This window comes from Dendropsophus ebraccatus, chromosome 14 (assembly GCF_027789765.1).
Source record: "Dendropsophus ebraccatus isolate aDenEbr1 chromosome 14, aDenEbr1.pat, whole genome shotgun sequence".
Lineage (NCBI taxonomy): Eukaryota > Metazoa > Chordata > Amphibia > Anura > Hylidae > Dendropsophus > Dendropsophus ebraccatus.
Window position 1 is genome coordinate 5,695,241 of NC_091467.1, and position 20,390 is coordinate 5,715,630.

The 20,390-nt window shown below is 51.2% G+C and overlaps 1 protein-coding gene across 1 annotated transcript in view; it reads left to right on the forward strand.

Annotated features, from left to right (window-relative positions):
• The first annotated feature begins 5,569 nt into the window (after positions 1–5,569).
• The window catches only part of NCOA3 (nuclear receptor coactivator 3), an 86,083-nt gene continuing 71,262 nt past the window's right edge, over positions 5,570–20,390 (forward strand). Inside the window, exon 1 of the mRNA XM_069953910.1 lies at positions 5,570–5,647. The gene's annotated coding sequence lies outside the window, so the exon portion shown is untranslated. The remainder of the gene's footprint in view (positions 5,648–20,390) is intronic.

Here is a 20,390-nt window from a genome sequence, read left to right on the forward strand (position 1 = left end):
TCATGATCGGCCGCTGCTGTAAGCAAAGGAGCGGTGTATGCAGCTGGAGAGTGGTCACTGTAGGTATCGGAGCGACGTGAACGGGCTGTGGGATCTCCATATAGTGGTCGCGTAGTTGAGAGTGGGCGGAGTTAAGCGTGACCACTAAGAGCTGCTGCGGCTGTACGGAGCATGCAGGAGACCGGCTGCTGATGTGTTGGAGTGCAGTGGAGTCGGCTGCGGTCGTGTGCATGTGTGGCCGAAGTAGAACGGGTCCATACAGTGAGTTGATGTTTGTAAATATATGTAGAATGTAAATAGAAGGATGTGTTAGTAATTAACAAGGTAGAGGCAAATAGTGAGATGGTTAGTATGTAGTACATAAGAAGTGTGTAAATACATGATTAAAGGATACATAATGAATGAGAAGTACATCTGAATGATATGAAATGATTACAAGATACATAATATGAAATGATTAAAGGTACATAATGAATGATGAGTACTTATGAATAATTACATAATAAAACACTAAAAATGATGGAACATGAATGAATGAGTGATGTATCTTTATGGTATTATGTACCTTTAATCATTTCATATCATTCAGATGTACTTCTCATTCATTATGTATCCTTTAATCATGTATTTACACACTTCTTATGATACTAACCATCTCACTATTTGCCTCTAACTTGTTAACCCCTTAAGGACAGAGCCTGAAATGGCCTTAATGACAGAGGCAAATTTTATGAATTTGACCAGTGTCACTTTATTCATTAATAACTTCGGGATGCTTTTACCTATCTGGCTGATTCTGAGATTGTTTTCTCGTGACATATTGTACTTTACATTTCTGGTAAATTGGAGTCGATACTTATAACAAATCTTTATGAAAAAAAATAACTAAAAAATAACGTGAAAAATTGTGAAAAAATGCATTTTTCCAACTTTGAAACTTTTTTGCTTATACAGAAAGTGGTTATACCACATAAATTATATATTAAATAGCATTAGCAACATGTCTACTTTATGTTGGCGGCATTTATTAAACAATCTTTAATTTTTTTTAGACAATAGGGAGCTTAAAACATAAGCAGCAAATTTCCAAATTTTCAGTAAATTTTCAAAATCAGATATTTTTAGGGACCTGTTCAGGTGGGAAGTGTATTTGAGGGGACTGTGTGTTAGAAAGCCCCACAAAGCACCCCATTTCAGAAACTGCACCCCCCACACTCTGCAAAAGCACATCCAGAAAGTGTTTTAACCCTTTAGGGGAGTCACAGAAATAAAAGCTAAGTGTGTAAGAAATTTAAAAATTTTAATTTTCTGTGCAGAGATTTTATTGTAATCCAATATTTTTCATAATTATAAACCTATTACCAGAGAAATGCACCCCAATAATTATTGCCCCGTTTCTGCAGTTTATAGAAATACCCCATATGTGGCCCTACTGCGCTATTTGACACAACCACAAGCCTCAGATATAAAGGAGCGCCTAGTGAATTTCAACGCCTCCGTTATATTTGGTCATTTTTGACTGTACCACTTCAGGTTGGCAGAGGCTCTGGGGTGCCAAAACATAAAAAACACCCCTAAAGGGACACCATTTAGAAAACTACACCCCTCAAGGAATGTAACAAGGGGTGCGGTGAGCATCTGGACCCCACAGGTGCTTCACAGATTTTCCTAACAATATGGCGTGAAAAAAGAAAAATTTATTTTTTACACTAAAACGTTGTTCTAGCCTTCAATTTTTCATTTTCACAAAGGGATAAAAGGAAAAAAAAAACAAAACATGTAGCGCAGTTTCTCCCGAGTACAGAAATACCCCACATGTGGACATAAAGTGCCAAGCGGGCGCAGGACGAGCCTCCAAAGGGAAGGAGCGCCAACTGGCTTTTGGAAGCGGGATTTTACTGGAATGGATTTCAAGGGCCATGTCGCATTTACAGAGCCCTCGTGCTGCCAAAACACTGGAAACCCCCCACAAGTGAACCCATTCTGGAAACTACACCCCTCAAGGAATCTAACAAGGGGTGCAGTGAGGATATGGACCCCACTGGTGACGGGCACAAATGTGGAATAATGTGACGTGAAAGTGAAATTTTTCATTTTTTCACTGTCATAGCACAAATGTGCCCGTCATCAAGGGGTCAATATCCTCACTGCACCCCTTGTTAGATTCCTTGAGGGGTGCAGTTTCCAGAATGGGGTCACTTGTGGGGGGTTTACAGTGTTTTGGCAGCACGAGGGCTCTGTAAATGCGACATGGCGTTCATCATCCATTCTAGCCAAATCCAACCTCCAAAATCCAAATGGCGCTCCTTCCCTTGAGAGGCTTGCCCTGCGCCCACATGGCGCTTTATGTCCACATGTGGGGTATTTACGGACTCGGGGGAAATTGCTCTACACATTTTTTTTTTTCTCTTTTAACCCCTTGTGAAAATGATAAATTCAAGGCTAGACCAACATTATAGTGTAAATAATGTAATATTTCATTTTCACGCCACATTGTTCCACATTTGTGCCCGTCACCAGTGGGGTCCATATGCTCACTACACCCCTTGTTACATTCCCTGAGGGGTGCAGTTTCCATAATGGGGTCACTTGTGGGGGGTTTCAACTTTCTTGGCAACACAGGGGCTTTTTGAATGCAACATGGCCCCTCGAAATTCATTCCAGCCAAATCGCGCTCCTTCCCTTTGTAGGCTTACCCTGCACCCGCATGGCGCTTTATGTACACATGTGGGGTATTTCCATACTCAGGGGAAATTTCTCTACACATTTTGTGTTTTTTTTTTTATCTTTTAGCCCCTTGTAAAAATGAAAAAATCATGACAAGATCAATGATTTAGAGTAAAAAATTTTAAAAAATTACACTAAATGTTGGTCTAGCCTTGAATTTTTCCATTTCCACAAGGGGTTAAAAAAGAAAATAAATGCAAAACGTGTAGGGTAATTTCCCCGCAATTACAAAGCTCCTGTACTGCCTGGTCAGTAGAAACCCCCCACAAGTGACCCCATTATGGAAACTACACCCCATAAGGAATCTAACAAGGGGTGCAGTGAGGATATGGACCCCACTGGTGACGGGCACAATAAAAAATAAAATTTTTTTCATTTTCACGTCCCAAATGTGGCCATCACCAGGGGGACATATCCCCGCTGCCCCCCTTCCTTATGGGGTGTAGTTTCCAGAATGGGGTCACTTGTGGGGGGTTTCTACTGTCCTGGCCGCACAGAGGCTTTGTAATTGCATCATGGCATCCTCTAATGGGAATGGCGGCCATACCTATTTAGCTGGGGAAAAGGGACAATTATTAATTTATTTGGGGGTATTAGGCCAATTATTAGTTTATAAGGTTGGAAATGACAGGTGTCCATCAAATACAACCTGTGTTGATCCAGAGGAAGGCAAAAAACCCTCGTGAGACAAACAACAGTAGCCTCATCAATGGGAAAAATTCCTTCCCGACTCCATAATGGCGATCAGAATAATCCCTGGATCAACGTGACCCCTGAAATATGAATAAGGGACAGAATTTAGATAATGTAGATCTCCAATGAGGTGTGGTACGCCTTGAAGCGATCCAGTATGCAGAGGCCGGGGTGATCAGGACAGGTGGCACAATGGAAAATGGTGTCCTTCCTGATCCCCCTGTTACACCACACTCTGCACTTCTTCTGGGGTCTCCCGTTCTCCAGTGTGGGGGACGTCACCTGGAAAATGTTGCCCTGGTGCGATAAGGGGTCCTTCATATCCACAAGCGCTGGGTCCACTCCAAGGCTGCTAAATATCAGGGCTTTATTACTGCTTCTGATATGTTCGGATCGTGCCGCAAGCTACAGTAGCTCGGGCAGCGAGGGACCGGAAGAGGGGGTGCTGGTTATCCCCGTACAGGTGGTGACCTTTATCCAGCAGTGGGAAGATCAGTTCCTAAACGATCTTCCCACTAACTCCGAGGATGGGAGGGGGGGGGGGTATGCAGGATTCGGGTGTCCCTTCCTACATACACTCTAAGGGTACGTCCACACTGCGGAATCGCGACAGATAACCCTTCACGCATTCCGCAGCTGGCACCCACCGGCGGACTGATGCGGGCACGTGCCTCCACATGTGTCATAGACTCCATTCTATGCACGGGCGGATTCCGCTCTCCGTCCAATGTGTTCATTCTTTGGACGGACGATGGAATCTGCCCGTGCATTGAATGGAGTCTATGACACTGGTGGAGACGCGCGCCCGCATCATACCGCCGGTGGGTGCCAGCTGCGGAATACACAAAGGTTATCCTTCGCCATTCCGCAGTGTGCACCTACCCTAAATCTGTAAGTGTACCCTGAGGTACACTCACAGAGTTTGTAGAATTTCACGCCATACCGTCTTCTCTTATTGGGACAGTTCTGGCGGAAAAGACGTGTCTGGGGGGCAGCGTACGCTACGCTACCCCCAGACAAGTCACTGGATGATGAGGATGAATGGGGGGAAAAAAGGATCCCCCCATTCATCCTCACTGGCTGTTTCGGTGTCGGAGGCAATAATAGCAGCATGTATAACCACCTTCACCCTCATGTTTATTGGTTAATAATTATGCTTATACAATGAATTTTATCCGCATGTCTGTTTTACCTATGTGCAACACACAGCAAGGAAAAAGCATTCACAGAAAACTAGACTGAACTGGGAAAAAGGGAATATTATTCACCTAGTTCGGAGCAGACGTAGCGATGCGCCAATATATGCGACTTTATAACAAATTGAGCTAAAAAAAAAACAAACTATCTTTTTTTAACTATTTTTAAGACCATTTTTTTAAAGACACATTTACTATGCTATTAGACTTTAACAATAAATTGGACTCAAAAGAATAGATCGATTTTTATGCCAATCGTCGTTTTAAGATTTGTTAGTAAATGTCCCCCAAAGTGTTTTGTAAGCGCTCCCACTAATTCCAATGGGTAAAAATGGAGGCGCTTACAGGCAAAACCGCACAAAACATGTCAGGTAGAGAAGAAACAGGAGAAAATGGGTGTTTTGGGCAAGATTCCCATAGAAATCAATGCACAGTGGTTCTGAAGAACATGATGTGTGCTGACGCGTGCTTCTCCTTATGCGGCCTGCATTATCATTCTGGATATAAGGAAAACATAAGCTTGTGAGGTGAAGTGTGAGGAGAAAGCTGAAGAAAACATGGCTGACTGACAGCAGCTCCCATTACACTTAATTGTAGGAGATGGAGAACTGCAAAGCCCAGCAGGTCTACCGCACAGCAATGAGTACTGATGTAGAAACGCTTCATGTACATTCCTCCTCAGCATAAGAATGATAAAGAATGAATGCAATCACTCTCATCTACCTCACACTCACATGTAGAGCGCGTCAGGCAGCACACGGCTCGGTGGAATATCGCGATTATCTCATGACATAAGGCTCCGCTCCTCATCTCTGCTGCCAGCCCCTTCAATCGCACCTCCCTCACGGTGGTCAACTCTCGGAATGAGCGCCCTTTCGTGTCTCACACACTGATTGGCTCAGACGATTATCAGTCATACTTATCTCGGCGCTGATTGGATGAATTCCCTGGCGCGGGCTTTGTAAGGAGGCGTTACCTACGTGGTGAAGGCGGCGATGGCTTGTGTTCTGTCAGACGCCTCAGCGGAGCTGGTAGGTTACTTCTGCACGGCGCTGTACTCCTCTAGAGCAGTGTGTGAGACTTCTGGGCGGCGCTGTACTCCTCTAGAGCAGTGTGTGAGACTTCTGGGCGGGGCTGTACTCCTCTAGAGCAGTGTGTGAGACTTCTGGGCGGGGCTGTACTCCTCTAGAGCAGTGTGTGAGACTTCTGCACGGCGCTGTACTCCTCTAGAGCAGCGTGTGAGACTTCTGGGCGGGGCTGTACTCCTCTAGAGCAGTGTGTAAGACTTCTGGGCGTGGCTGTACTCTAGAGCAGTGTGTAAGACTTCTGGGCGTGGCTGTACTCTAGAGCAGTGTGTAAGACTTCTGGGCGGGGCTGTACTCCTCTAGAGCAGTGTGTAAGACTTCTGGGCAGCGCTGTAATCCTCTAGAGCACTGTGTGAGACTTCTGGGCGGCGCTGTACTCCTCTAGAGCAGTGTGTAAGACTTCTGGACGGGGCTGTATTGTAGAGCAGTGTGTAACACTTCTGGGCGGGGCTGTACTCTAGAGCAGTGTGTGAGACTTCTGGGCAGGGCTGTACTCCTCTAGAGCAGTGTGTAAGACTTCTGTGCTGTACTCTAGGACAGTGTGTGAGACTTCTGCAGGGCGCTATACTCCTCTAGAGCAGTGTGTGAGACTTCTGGGCGGGGCTGTGCTCCTCTAGAGCAGTGTGTAAGACTTCTGGGCGGGGCTGTACTCCTCTAGAGCAGTGTGTGAGACTTCTGGGCGGGGCTGTACTCCTCTAGAGCAGTGTGTGAGACTTCTGGGCGGGGCTGTGCTCTTCTAGAGCAGTGTGTAAGACTTCTGGGCGGGGCTGTACTCCTCTAGAGCAGTGTGTGAGACTTCTGGGCGGGGCTGTACTCCTCTAGAGCAGTGTGTAAGACTTCTGGGCGGGGCTGTACTCCTCTAGAGCAGTGTGTAAGACTTCTGGGCGTGGCTGTACTCTAGAGCAGTGTGTAAGACTTCTGGGCGTGGCTGTACTCTAGAGCAGTGTGTAAGACTTCTGGGCGGGGCTGTACTCCTCTAGAGCAGTGTGTGAGACTTCTGCACGGCGCTGTACTCCTCTAAAGCAGTGTGTAAAACTTCTGCACAGCGCTATACTCCTCTAGAGCAGTGTGTAAGACTTCTGGGCGGGGCTGTGCTCCTCTAGAGCAGTGTGTAAGACTTCTGGGCGGGGCTGTACTCTAGAGCAGTGTGTAAGACTTCTGGGCGGGGCTGTACTCTAGAGCAGTGCGTAAGACTTCTGGACGGGGCTGTATTCTAGAGCAGTGTGTAAGACTTCTGGGCGGGGCTGTACTCCTCTAGAGCAGTGTGTGAGACTTCTGCACGGCGCTGTACTCCTCTAGAGCAGTGTGTGAGACTTCTGCACGGCGCTATACTCCTCTAGAGCAGTGTGTAAGACTTCTGGGCGGGGCTGTGCTCCTCTAGAGCAGTGTGTAAGACTTCTGGGCGGGGCTGTACTCTAGAGCAGTGTGTAAGACTTCTGGGCGGGGCTGTACTCTTCTAGAGCAGTGTGTAAGACTTCTGCACGGCACTGTACTCTAGAGCAGTGCGTAAGACTTCTGGACGGGGCTGTACTCTAGAGCAGCGTAAGACTTCTGGGTGGGGCTGTACTCTAGAGCAGTGTGTGAGACTTCTGCACGGCGTTGTACTCCTCTAGAGCAGTGTGTGAGACTTCTGGGCGGCGCAGTACTCCTCTAGAGGAGTGTGTAAGACTTCTGGACGGGGCTGTACTCTAGAGCAGTGTGTAAGACTTCTGGGCGGGGCTGTACTCTAGAGCAGTGTGTAAGACTACTGGACGGGGCTGTACTCTAGAGCAGTGTGTAAGACTTCTGGGCGGGGCTGTACTCCTCTACAGCAGTGTGTGAGACTTCTGCACGGCGCTATACTCCTCTAGAGCAGTGTGTAAGACTTCTGGGCGGGGCTGTACTCCTCTAGAGCAGTGTGTAAGACTTCTGGGCGGGGCTGTACTCCTCTAGAGCAGTGTGTAAGACTTCTGGGCGGGGCTGTACTCCTCTAGAGCAGTGTGTAAGACTTCTGGGCGGGGCTGTGCTCTTCTAGAGCAGTGTGTAAGACTTCTGGGCGGGGCTGTACTCTAGAGCAGTGTGTGAGACTTCTGCACGGCGCTGTACTCCTCTAGAGCAGTGTGTGAGACTTCTGCACGGCGCTGTACTCCTCTAGAGCAGTGTGTGAGACTTCTGAGCGGGGCTGTACTCCTCTAGAGCAGCGTGTGAGACTTCTGCACGGCGCTATACTCCTCTAGATCTGTGTGTAAGACATCTGGGCAGCGCTGTACTCCTCTAGAGCAGTGTGTAAGACTTCTGAGCGGGGCTGTACTCCTCTAGAGCAGTGTGTAAGACTTCTGGGCTGGGCTGTACTCCTCTAGAGCAGTGTGTGAGACTTCTGGGCGGCGCTGTACTCCTCTAGAGCAGTGTGTAAGACTTCTGGACGGGGCTGTAATCTAGAGCAGTGTGTAAGACTTCTGGGCGGGGCTGTACTCCTCTAGAGCAGTGTGTGAGACTTCTGGGCGGGGCTGTACTCCTCTAGAGCAGTGTGTAAGACTTCTGGGCGGGGCTGTACTCCTCTAGAGCAGTGTGTGAGACTTCTGGGCGGGGCTGTACTCCTCTAGAGCAGTGTGTAAGACTTCTGGGTGGGGCTGTACTCCTCTAGAGCAGTGTGTGAGACTTCTGGGCGGGGCTGTACTCCTCTAGAGCAGTGTGTAAGACTTCTGGGCGGGGCTTTACTCCTCTAGAGCAGTGTGTGAGACTTCTGGGCGGGGCTGTACTCCTCTAGAGCAGTGTGTAAGACTTCTGGGCGGGGCTGTACTCCTCTAGAGCAGTGTGTGAGACTTCTGGGCGGCGCTGTACTCCTCTAGAGCAGTGTGTAAGACTTCTGGACGGGGCTGTACTCTAGAGCAGTGTGTAAGACTTCTGGGCAGGGCTGTACTCCTCTAGGTCAGTGTGTGAGACTTCTGCAGGGCGCTATACTCCTCTAGAGCAGTGTGTGAGACTTCTGGGCGGGGCTGTGCTCCTCTAGAGCAGTGTGTAAGACTTCTGGGCGGGGCTGTACTCCTCTAGAGCAGTGTGTAAGACTTCTGGGTGGGGCTGTACTCCTCTAGAGCAGTGTGTAAGACTTCTGGGCGGGGCTGTACTCCTCTAGAGCAGTGTGTAAGACTTCTGGGCGGGGCTGTACTCCTCTAGAGCAGTGTGTGAGACTTCTGGGCGGGGCTGTACTCTAGAGCAGTGTGTAAGTGTGTAAGACTTCTGGGCGTGGCTGTACTCTAGAGCAGTGTGTAAGACTTCTGTGCGGGGCTGTACTCCTCTAGAGCAGTGTGTGAGACTTCTGCACGGCGCTGTACTCCTCTAGAGCAGTGTGTGAGACTTCTGCACGGCGCTATACTCCTCTAGAGCAGTGTGTAAGACTTCTGAGCGGGGCTGTACTCCTAGAGCAGTGTGTAAGACTTGTGGGTGGCGCTGTACTCCTCTAGAGCAATGTGTAAGACTTCTGGGCTGGGCTGTACTCCTCTAGAGCAGTGTGTGAGACTTCTGGGCGGCGCTGTACTCCTCTAGAGCAGTGTGTAAGACTTCTGGACGGGGCTGTATTGTAGAGCAGTGTGTAACACTTCTGGGCGGGGCTGTACTCTAGAGCAGTGTGTAAGACTTCTGGGCAGGGCTGTACTCCTCTAGAGCAGTGTGTGAGACTTCTGCAGGGCGCTATACTCCTCTAGAGCACTGTGTGAGACTTCTGGGCGGGGCTGTGCTCCTCTAGAGCAGTGTGTAAGACTTCTGGGCGGGGCTTTACTCCTCTAGAGCAGTGTGTGAGACTTCTGGGCGGGGCTGTACTCCTCTAGAGCAGTGTGTAAGACTTCTGGGCGGGGCTGTACTCCTCTAGAGCAGTGTGTAAGACTTCTGGGCGGGGCTGTACTCTAGAGCAGTGTGTAAGTGTGTAAGACTTCTGGGCGTGGCTGTACTCTAGAGCAGTGTGTAAGACTTCTGGGCGGGGCTGTACTCCTCTAGAGCAGTGTGTGAGACTTCTGCACGGCGCTATACTCCTCTAGAGCAGTGTGTGAGACTTCTGCACGGCGCTGTACTCCTCTAGAGCAGTGTGTAAGACTTCTGGGCGGGGCTGTACTCCTCTAGAGCAGTGTGTAAGACTTCTGGGCGGGGCTGTGCTCCTCTAGAGCAGTGTGTAAGACTTCTGGGCGGGGCTGTACTCTAGAGCAGTGTGTAAGACTTCTGGGCGGGCTGTACTCTTCTAGAGCAGTGTGTAAGACTTCTGCACGGCACTGTACTCTAGAGCAGTGCAGAAGACTTCTGGACGGGGCTGTACTCTAGAGCAGCGTAAGACTTCTGGGTGGGGCTGTACTCTAGAGCAGTGTGTGAGACTTCTGCACGGCGCTGTACTCCTCTAGAGCAGTGTGTGAGACTTCTGGGCGGCGCTGTACTCCTCTAGAGGAGTGTGTAAGACTTCTGGACGGGGCTGTACTCTAGAGCAGTGTGTAAGACTTCTGGGCGGGGCTGTACTCTAGAGCAGTGTGTAAGACTTCTGGACGGGGCTGTACTCTAGAGCAGTGTGTAAGACTTCTGGGCGGGGCTGTACTCCTCTAGAGCAGTGTGTGAGACTTCTGCATGGCGCTATACTCCTCTAGAGCAGTGTGTAAGACTTCTGGGCGGGGCTGTACTCCTCTAGAGCAGTGTGTAAGACTTCTGGGCGGGGCTGTACTCCTCTAGAGCAGTGTGTAAGACTTCTGGGCGGGGCTGTACTCTAGAGCAGTGTGTAAGACTTCTGGGCGGGGCTGTACTCTTCTAGAGCAGTGTGTAAGACTTTTGCACGGCACTGTACTCCTCTAGAGCAGTGTGTGAGACTTCTGCACGACGCTGTACTCCTCTAGAGCAGTGTGTGAGACTTCTGGGCGGCGCTGTACTCCTCTAGAGGAGTGTGTAAGACTTCTGGACGGGGCTGTACTCCTCTAGAGCAGTGTGTAAGACTTCTGGGCGGGGCTGTGCTCTTCTAGAGCAGTGTGTAAGACTTCTGGGCGGGGCTGTACTCTAGAGCAGTGTGTAAGACTTCTGGGCGGGGCTGTACTCTTCTAGAGCAGTGTGTAAGACTTTTGCACGGCACTGTACTCCTCTAGAGCAGTGTGTGAGACTTCTGGGCGGGGCTGTACTCTAGAGCAGTGTGAAAGACTTCTGGACGGGGCTGTACTCTAGAGCAGTGTGTAAGACTTCTGGGCTTGGCTGTACTCCTCTAGAGCAGTGTGTAAGACTTCTGGGCGGGGCTGTACTCCTCTAGGTCAGTGTGTAAGACTTCTGGGCGGGGCTGTACTCCTCTAGAGCAGTGTGTGAGACTTCTGCACGGCGCTATACTCCTCTAGAGCAGTGTGTAAGACTTCTGGGCGGGGCTGTACTCCTCTAGAGCAGTGTGTAAGACTTCTGGGCGGGGCTGTATTCCTCTAGAGCAGTGTGTAAGACTTCTGGGCGGGGCTGTGCTCCTCTAGAGCAGTGTGTAAGACTTCTGGGCAGGGCTGTACTCCTCTAGAGCAGTGTGTGAGACTTCTGCACGGCGCTATACTCCTCTAGAGCAGTGTGTAAGACTTCTGGCCGGGGCTGTACTCCTCTAGAGCAGTGTGTAAGACTTCTGGGCGGGGCTGTACTCCTCTAGAGCAGTGTGTAAGACTTCTGGGCGGGGCTGTATTCCTCTAGAGCAGTGTGTAAGACTTCTGGGCGGGGCTGTGCTCCGCTAGAGCAGTGTGTAAGACTTCTGGGCAGGGCTGTACTCCTCTAGAGCAGTGTGTGAGACTTCTGCACGGCGCTATACTCCTCTAGAGCAGTGTGTAAGACTTCTGGCCGGGGCTGTACTCCTCTAGAGCAGTGTGTAAGACTTCTGGGCGGGGCTGTACTCCTCTAGAGCAGTGTGTAAGACTTCTGGGCGGGGCTGTGCTCCTCTAGAGCAGTGTGTAAGACTTCTGGGCGGGGCTGTACTCCTCTAGAGCAGTGTGTAAGACTTCTGGGTGGGGCTGTACTCCTCTAGAGCAGTGTGTAAGACTTCTGGGCGGGGCTGTGCTCCTCTAGAGCAGTGTGTAAGACTTCTGGGCGGGGCTGTACTCTAGAGCAGTGTGTAAGTGTGTAAGACTTCTGGGCATGGCTGTACTCTAGAGCAGTGTGTAAGACTTCTGGGCGTGGCTGTACTCTAGAGCAGTGTGTAAGACTTCTGGGCGGGGCTGCACTCCTCTAGAGCAGTGTGTGAGACTTCTGCACGGCGCTATACTCCTCTAGAGCAGTGTGTAAGACTTCTGGGCGGGGCTGTACTCTAAAGCAGTGTGTAAGACTTCTGGGCGGGGCTGTACTCTTCTAGAGCAGTGTGTAAGACTTCTAGACGGGGCTGTACTCTAGAGCAGCGTAAGACTTCTGGGTGGGGCTGTACTCTAGAGCAGTGGGTAAGACTTCTGGGTGGGGCTATACTCCTCTAGAGCAGTGTGTAAGACTTCTGGGTGGGGCTGTACTCCTCTAGAGCAGTGTGTAAGACTTCTGCACGGCACTGTACTCTAGAGCAGTGTGTAAGACTTATGCACAGCTCTGTACTCCTCTAGGGCAGTGTGTACGACTTCTGCGCTGTACTCCTCTAGAGCAGTGTGTAAGACTTCTGCACGGCACTGTACTCCTCTAGAGCAGTATGTAAGACTTCTGGGCGGGGCTGTACTCCTCTAGAGCAGTATGTAAGACTTCTGCAGGGCGCTATACTCCTCTAGAGCAGTGTGTGAGACTTCTGGGCGGGGCTGTGCTCCTCTAGAGCAGTGTGTAAGACTTCTGGGCGGGGCTGTACTCCTCTAGAGCAGTGTGTGAGACTTCTGCACGGCGCTATACTCCTCTAGAGCAGTGTGTAAGACTTCTGGGCGGGGCTGTACTCCTCTAGAGCAGTGGGTAAGACTTCTGGGCGGGGCTGTACTCCTCTAGAGCAGTGTGTGAGACTTCAGCACGGCGCTATACTCCTCTAGAGCAGTGTGTAAGACTTCTGGGCGGGGCTGTACTCCTCTAGAGCAGTGTGTAAGACTTCTGGGCGGGGCTGCACTCCTCTAGAGCAGTGTGTAAGACTTCTGGGCGGGGCTGTGCTCCTCTAGAGCAGTGTGTAAGACTTCTGAGCGGGGCTGTACTCCTCTAGAGCAGTGTGTGAGACTTCTGCACGGCGCTATACTCCTCTAGAGCAGTGTGTAAGACTTCTGGCCGGGGCTGTACTCCTCTAGAGCAGTGTGTAAGACTTCTGGGCTGGGCTGTGCTCCTCTAGAGCAGTGTGTAAGACTTCTGGGTGGGGCTGTACTCCTCTAGAGCAGTGTGTGAGACTTCTGGGCGTGGCTGTACTCTAGAGCAGTGTGTAAGACTTCTGGGCGGGGCTGTACTCTAGAGCAGTGTGTAAGACTTCTGGGCGGGGCTGTACTCTAGAGCAGTGTGTAAGACTTCTGGACGTGGCTGTACTGTAGAGCAGTGTGTAAGACTTCTGGGCGGGGCTGTACTCCTCTAGAGCAGTGTGTAAGACTTCTGGGCGGGGCTCTACTCCTCTAGAGCAGTGTGTAAGACTTCTGGGCGGGGCTCTACTCCTCTAGAGCAGTGTGTAAGACTTCTGGGCGGGGCTGTGCTCCTGTAGAGCAGTGTGTAAGACTTCTGGGCGGGGCTGTACTCTAGAGCAGTGTGTAAGTGTGTAAGACTTCTGGGCGGGGCTGTACTCTAGAGCAGTGTGTAAGACTTCTGGGCGGGGCTGTACTCTAGAGCAGTGTGTAAGACTTCTGGGCGGGGCTGTACTCCTCTAGAGCAGTGTGTGAGACTTCTGCACAGCGCTGTACTCCTCTAGAGCAGTGTGTAAGACTTCTGGGCGGGGCTGTACTCTAGAGCAGTGTGTAAGACTTCTGGGCGGGGCTGTACTCTTCTAGAGCAGTGTGTAAGGGCCCTATTCCACTGGACGATTATCGTTTGCATATCATTAACGATTAACGATCGCAAACGACCACTATTGCGAAAGACCTGAAAACGTTCACTCATTTCCATTGAACGATAATCGTTACTTATGATCGTAATTGCGATCGTTTTTTCTTCGCTATTTATTCGCTATTGCATTCGTATCTATTGCGAACGACCGAACGATGTCTTATTCAACGCGAACGATTTGCGAACGAGCAACGATAAAAATAGGTCCAGGTCTTATAAAGCGATCAACGATTTCTCGTTCGGTCGTTAATCGTTAACTGCATTTCAACCGAACGATTATCGTTTAGATTCGAACGATTTAACGATAATCTGAACGATAATCGTCCAGTGGAATAGGGCCCTAAGACTTCTGCACGGCACTGTACTCCTCTAGAGCAGTGCGTAATACTTCTGGGTGGGGCTGTACTCTAGAGCAGCGTAAGACTTCTGGGTGGGGCTGTACTCTAGAGCAGTGGGTAAGACTTCTGGGTGGGGCTATACTCCTCTAGAGCAGTGTGTAAGACGTCTGGGTGGGGCTGTACTCCTCTAGAGCAGTGTGTAAGACTTCTGCACGGCACTGTACTCTAGAGCAGTGTGTAAGACTTCTGCACAGCTCTGTACTCCTCTAGGGCAGTGTGTACGACTTCTGCGCTGTACTCCTCTAGAGCAGTATGTAAGACTTTTGGGCGGGGCTGTACTCCTCTAGAGCAGTATGTAAGACTTCTGGGCTGGGCTGTACTCCTCTAGAGCAGTGTGTAAGACTTCGGCACAGCGCTGTACTCCTCTAGAGCAATGTGTAAGACTTCTGGGTGCGGCTGTACGCCTCTAGAGCAGTGTGTAAGACTTCTGCTCTGTACTCTTCTAGAGCAGTGTGTACGACATCTGGGCAGCGCTGTACTCCTCTAGAGCTGTGAGTGAGTTATCTGGACTGTGCTGTTCTCCTCTAGAGCAGTATGTAAGACTTCGTCACGGCGCTGTACTCCTCTAGAGCAGTGTGTAAGACTTCTGCATGGCACTGTAGCAGTGTGCAATACCTATGGGCGGGGCTGTACTCTTCTTGAGCAGTGTATAAGACTTCTCGGCGGGGACGTACTCTAGAGCAGTGTGTAAGACTTCTGGGAGGGGCCGTACTCCTCTAGAGCAGTGTGTAAGACTTCTGCGCTGTACTCCTCTAGAGCAGTGTGTAAGACTTCTGTGCTGTACTCCTCTAGAGCAGTGTGTAAGATAGTTGGGCGGCGCTGAACTCCTTTAGAGCTGTGAGTGAGACATCTGGACTGTGCTGTACTCCTCTAGAGCAGTGTGTAAGACTTCTGTGCTGTACTCCTCTAGGTCAGTGTGTAAGACTTCTGGGCGGGGCTGTACTCCTCTAGAGCAGTGTGTAAGACTTCTGGGCGGGGCTGTACTCCTCTAGGTCAGTGTGTAAGACTTCTGGGCAGGGCTGTGCTCCTCTAGAGCAGTGTGTAAGACTTCTGTGCTGTACTCCTCTAGAGCAGTGTGTAAGACTTCTGGGCTGGGCTGTACTCCTCTAGAGCAGTGTGTAAGACTTCTGCCCGGCGCTGTACTCTTCTAGAGCAGTGTGTAAGACATCTGGGCGGGGCTGTACTCCTCTAGAGCAGTGTGTGAGACTTCTGGGCGGGGCTGTACTCCTCTAGAGCAGTGTGTAAGACATCTGGGCAGCGCTGTACTCCTCTAGAGCAGTGTGTAAGACTTCAGCCCGGCGCTGTACTCTTCTAGAGCAGTGTGTAAGACTTCTGGGCGGGGCTGTACTCCTCTAGAGCAGTGTGTAAGACATCTGGGCAGCACTGTACTCCTCTAGAGCAGTGTGTAAGACTTCTGGGCGGGGCTGTACTCTAGAGCAGTGTGTAACACTTCTAAGGCGGGGCTGTACCCCTCTCGAGCAGTGTGTAAGACATCTGGGCAGCGCTGTACTCCTCTAGAGCAGTGTATAAGACTTCTGGGTGGGGCTGTACTCCAGAGCAGTGTGTAACACTTCTGGGTGGGGCTATACTCCTCTAGAGCAGTGTATAAGACTTCTGGGCGTGGCTGTACTCTAGAGCAGTGTGTAAGACATCTGGGCGGGGCTGTACTCCTCTAGAGCTGTGAGTGAGTTATCTGGACTGTGCTGTACTCCTCTAGAGCAGTATGTAAGACTTCGGCACGGCGCTGTACTCCTCTAGAGCAGTGTGTAAGACTTCTGCATGGCACTGTAGCAGTGTGTAATACCTATGGGCGGGGCTGTACTCTTCTTGAGTAGTGTATAAGCTTTCTCGGCGGGGACGTACTCTAGAGCAGTGTGTAAGATTTCTGGGCGGGGCCGTACTCCTCTAGAGCAGTGTATAAGACTTCTGCCCGGCGCTGTTCTCTTCTAGAGCAGTGTGTAAGACATCTGGGCGGGGCTGTACTCCTCTAGAGCAGTGTGTAAGACATCTGGGCAGCGCTGTACTCCTCTAGAGCAGTGTGTAAGACTTATGTGCTGTACTCCTCTAGAGCAGTGTGTAAGATAGCTGGGCGGCGCTGAACTCCTTTAGAGCTGTGAGTGAGACATCTGGACTGTGCTGTTCTCCTCTAGAGCAGTGTGTAAGACTTCTGGGCGGGGCTGTACTCCTCTAGGTCAGTGTGTAAGACTTCTGGGCGGGGCTGTACTCCTCTAGAGCAGTGTGTAAGACTTCTGGGCGGGGCTGTACTCCTCTAGGTCAGTGTGTAAGACTTCTTGGCAGGGCTGTACTCCTCTAGAGCAGTGTGTAAGACTTCTGTGCTGTACGCCTCTAGGTCAGTGTGTAAGACTTCTGGGAGGGGCCATACTCCTCTAGAGCAGTGTGTAAGACTTCTGTGCTGTACTCCTCTAGAGCAGTGTGTAAGACTTCTGGGCTGGGCTGTACTCCTCTAGAGCAGTGTGTAAGACTTCTGGGCGGGGCTGTACTCCTCTAGAGCAGTGTGTAAGACTTCTGGGCGGGGCTGTACTCTAGAGCAGTGTGTAACACTTCTGGGCGGGGCTGTACTCCTCTCGAGCAGTGTGTAAGACATCTGGGCAGCGCTGTACTCCTCTAGAGCAGTGTGTAAGACTTCTGCACAGCACTGTACTCCTCTAGAGCAGTGTGTAAGACATGAGCAGCGCTGTACTCTTCTAGAGCAGTGTGTAAGACTTCTGGGCGTGGCTGTACTCTAGAGCAGTGTGTAAGACATGGGCAGCGCTGTACTCTTCTAGAGCAGTGTGTAAGACATCTGGGCAGCGCTGTACTCTTCTAGAGCAGTGTGTAAGACTTCTGCATGGCACTGTAGCAGTGTGTAATACCTATGGGCGGGGCTGTACTCTTCTTGAGTAGTGTATAAGACTTCTCGGCGGGGACGTACTCTAGAGCAGTGTGTAAGATTTCTGGGCGGGGCCGTACTCCTCTAGAGCAGTGTGTAAGACTTCTGCCCGGCGCTGTACTCTTCTAGAGCAGTGTGTAAGACATCTGGGCGGGGCTGTACTCCTCTAGAGCAGTGTGTAAGACATCTGGGCAGCGCTGTACTCCTCTAGAGCAGTGTGTAAGACTTATGTGCTGTACTCCTCTAGAGCAGTGTGTAAGATAGCTGGGCGGCGCTGAACTCCTTTAGAGCTGTGAGTGAGACATCTGGACTGTGCTGTTCTCCTCTAGAGCAGTGTGTAAGACTTCTCGGCGGGGCTGTACTCCTCTAGAGCAGTGTGTAAGACTTCTGGGCGGGGCTGTACTCCTCTAGAGCAGTGTGTAAGACTTCTGGGCGGGGCTGTACTCCTCTAGAGCAGTGTGTGAGACTTCTGCACGGCGCTGTACTCCTCTAGAGCAGTGTGTGAGACTTCTGCACGGCGCTATACTCCTCTAGAGCAGTGTGTAAGACTTCTGGGCGGGGCTGTGCTCCTCTAGAGCAGTGTGTAAGACTTCTGGGCGGGGCTGTACTCTAGAGCAGTGTGTAAGACTTCTGGGCGGGGCTGTACTCTTCTAGAGCAGTGTGTAAGACTTCTGCACGGCACTGTACTCTAGAGCAGTGCGTAAGACTTCTGGACGGGGCTGTACTCTAGAGCAGCGTAAGACTTCTGGGTGGGGCTGTACTCTAGAGCAGTGTGTGAGACTTCTGCACGGCGTTGTACTCCTCTAGAGCAGTGTGTGAGACTTCTGGGCGGCGCAGTACTCCTCTAGAGGAGTGTGTAAGACTTCTGGACGGGGCTGTACTCTAGAGCAGTGTGTAAGACTTCTGGGCGGGGCTGTACTCTAGAGCAGTGTGTAAGACTACTGGACGGGGCTGTACTCTAGAGCAGTGTGTAAGACTTCTGGGCGGGGCTGTACTCCTCTACAGCAGTGTGTGAGACTTCTGCACGGCGCTATACTCCTCTAGAGCAGTGTGTAAGACTTCTGGGCGGGGCTGTACTCCTCTAGAGCAGTGTGTAAGACTTCTGGGCGGGGCTGTACTCCTCTAGAGCAGTGTGTAAGACTTCTGGGCGGGGCTGTACTCCTCTAGAGCAGTGTGTAAGACTTCTGGGCGGGGCTGTGCTCTTCTAGAGCAGTGTGTAAGACTTCTGGGCGGGGCTGTACTCTAGAGCAGTGTGTGAGACTTCTGCACGGCGCTGTACTCCTCTAGAGCAGTGTGTGAGACTTCTGCACGGCGCTGTACTCCTCTAGAGCAGTGTGTGAGACTTCTGAGCGGGGCTGTACTCCTCTAGAGCAGCGTGTGAGACTTCTGCACGGCGCTATACTCCTCTAGATCTGTGTGTAAGACATCTGGGCAGCGCTGTACTCCTCTAGAGCAGTGTGTAAGACTTCTGAGCGGGGCTGTACTCCTCTAGAGCAGTGTGTAAGACTTCTGGGCTGGGCTGTACTCCTCTAGAGCAGTGTGTGAGACTTCTGGGCGGCGCTGTACTCCTCTAGAGCAGTGTGTAAGACTTCTGGACGGGGCTGTAATCTAGAGCAGTGTGTAAGACTTCTGGGCGGGGCTGTACTCCTCTAGAGCAGTGTGTGAGACTTCTGGGCGGGGCTGTACTCCTCTAGAGCAGTGTGTAAGACTTCTGGGCGGGGCTGTACTCCTCTAGAGCAGTGTGTGAGACTTCTGGGCGGGGCTGTACTCCTCTAGAGCAGTGTGTAAGACTTCTGGGTGGGGCTGTACTCCTCTAGAGCAGTGTGTGAGACTTCTGGGCGGGGCTGTACTCCTCTAGAGCAGTGTGTAAGACTTCTGGGCGGGGCTTTACTCCTCTAGAGCAGTGTGTGAGACTTCTGGGCGGGGCTGTACTCCTCTAGAGCAGTGTGTAAGACTTCTGGGCGGGGCTGTACTCCTCTAGAGCAGTGTGTGAGACTTCTGGGCGGCGCTGTACTCCTCTAGAGCAGTGTGTAAGACTTCTGGACGGGGCTGTACTCTAGAACAGTGTGTAAGACTTCTGGGCAGGGCTGTACTCCTCTAGGTCAGTGTGTGAGACTTCTGCAGGGCGCTATACTCCTCTAGAGCAGTGTGTGAGACTTCTGGGCGGGGCTGTGCTCCTCTAGAGCAGTGTGTAAGACTTCTGGGCGGGGCTGTACTCCTCTAGAGCAGTGTGTAAGACTTCTGGGTGGGGCTGTACTCCTCTAGAGCAGTGTGTAAGACTTCTGGGCGGGGCTGTACTCCTCTAGAGCAGTGTGTAAGACTTCTGGGCGGGGCTGTACTCCTCTAGAGCAGTGTGTGAGACTTCTGGGCGGGGCTGTACTCTAGAGCAGTGTGTAAGTGTGTAAGACTTCTGGGCGTGGCTGTACTCTAGAGCAGTGTGTAAGACTTCTGTGCGGGGCTGTACTCCTCTAGAGCAGTGTGTGAGACTTCTGCACGGCGCTGTACTCCTCTAGAGCAGTGTGTGAGACTTCTGCACGGCGCTATACTCCTCTAGAGCAGTGTGTAAGACTTCTGAGCGGGGCTGTACTCCTCTAGAGCAGTGTGTAAGACTTGTGGGTGGCGCTGTACTCCTCTAGAGCAATGTGTAAGACTTCTGGGCTGGGCTGTACTCCTCTAGAGCAGTGTGTGAGACTTCTGGGCGGCGCTGTACTCCTCTAGAGCAGTGTGTAAGACTTCTGGACGGGGCTGTATTGTAGAGCAGTGTGTAACACTTCTGGGCGGGGCTGTACTCTAGAGCAGTGTGTAAGACTTCTGGGCAGGGCTGTACTCCTCTAGAGCAGTGTGTGAGACTTCTGCAGGGCGCTATACTCCTCTAGAGCACTGTGTGAGACTTCTGGGCGGGGCTGTGCTCCTCTAGAGCAGTGTGTAAGACTTCTGGGCGGGGCTTTACTCCTCTAGAGCAGTGTGTGAGACTTCTGGGCGGGGCTGTACTCCTCTAGAGCAGTGTGTAAGACTTCTGGGCGGGGCTGTACTCCTCTAGAGCAGTGTGTAAGACTTCTGGGCGGGGCTGTACTCTAGAGCAGTGTGTAAGTGTGTAAGACTTCTGGGCGTGGCTGTACTCTAGAGCAGTGTGTAAGACTTCTGGGCGGGGCTGTACTCCTCTAGAGCAGTGTGTGAGACTTCTGCACGGCGCTATACTCCTCTAGAGCAGTGTGTGAGACTTCTGCACGGCGCTATACTCCTCTAGAGCAGTGTGTAAGACTTCTGGGCGGGGCTGTACTCCTCTAGAGCAGTGTGTAAGACTTCTGGGCGGGGCTGTGCTCCTCTAGAGCAGTGTGTAAGACTTCTGGGCGGGGCTGTACTCTAGAGCAGTGTGTAAGACTTCTGGGCGGGCTGTACTCTTCTAGAGCAGTGTGTAAGACTTCTGCACGGCACTGTACTCTAGAGCAGTGCAGAAGACTTCTGGACGGGG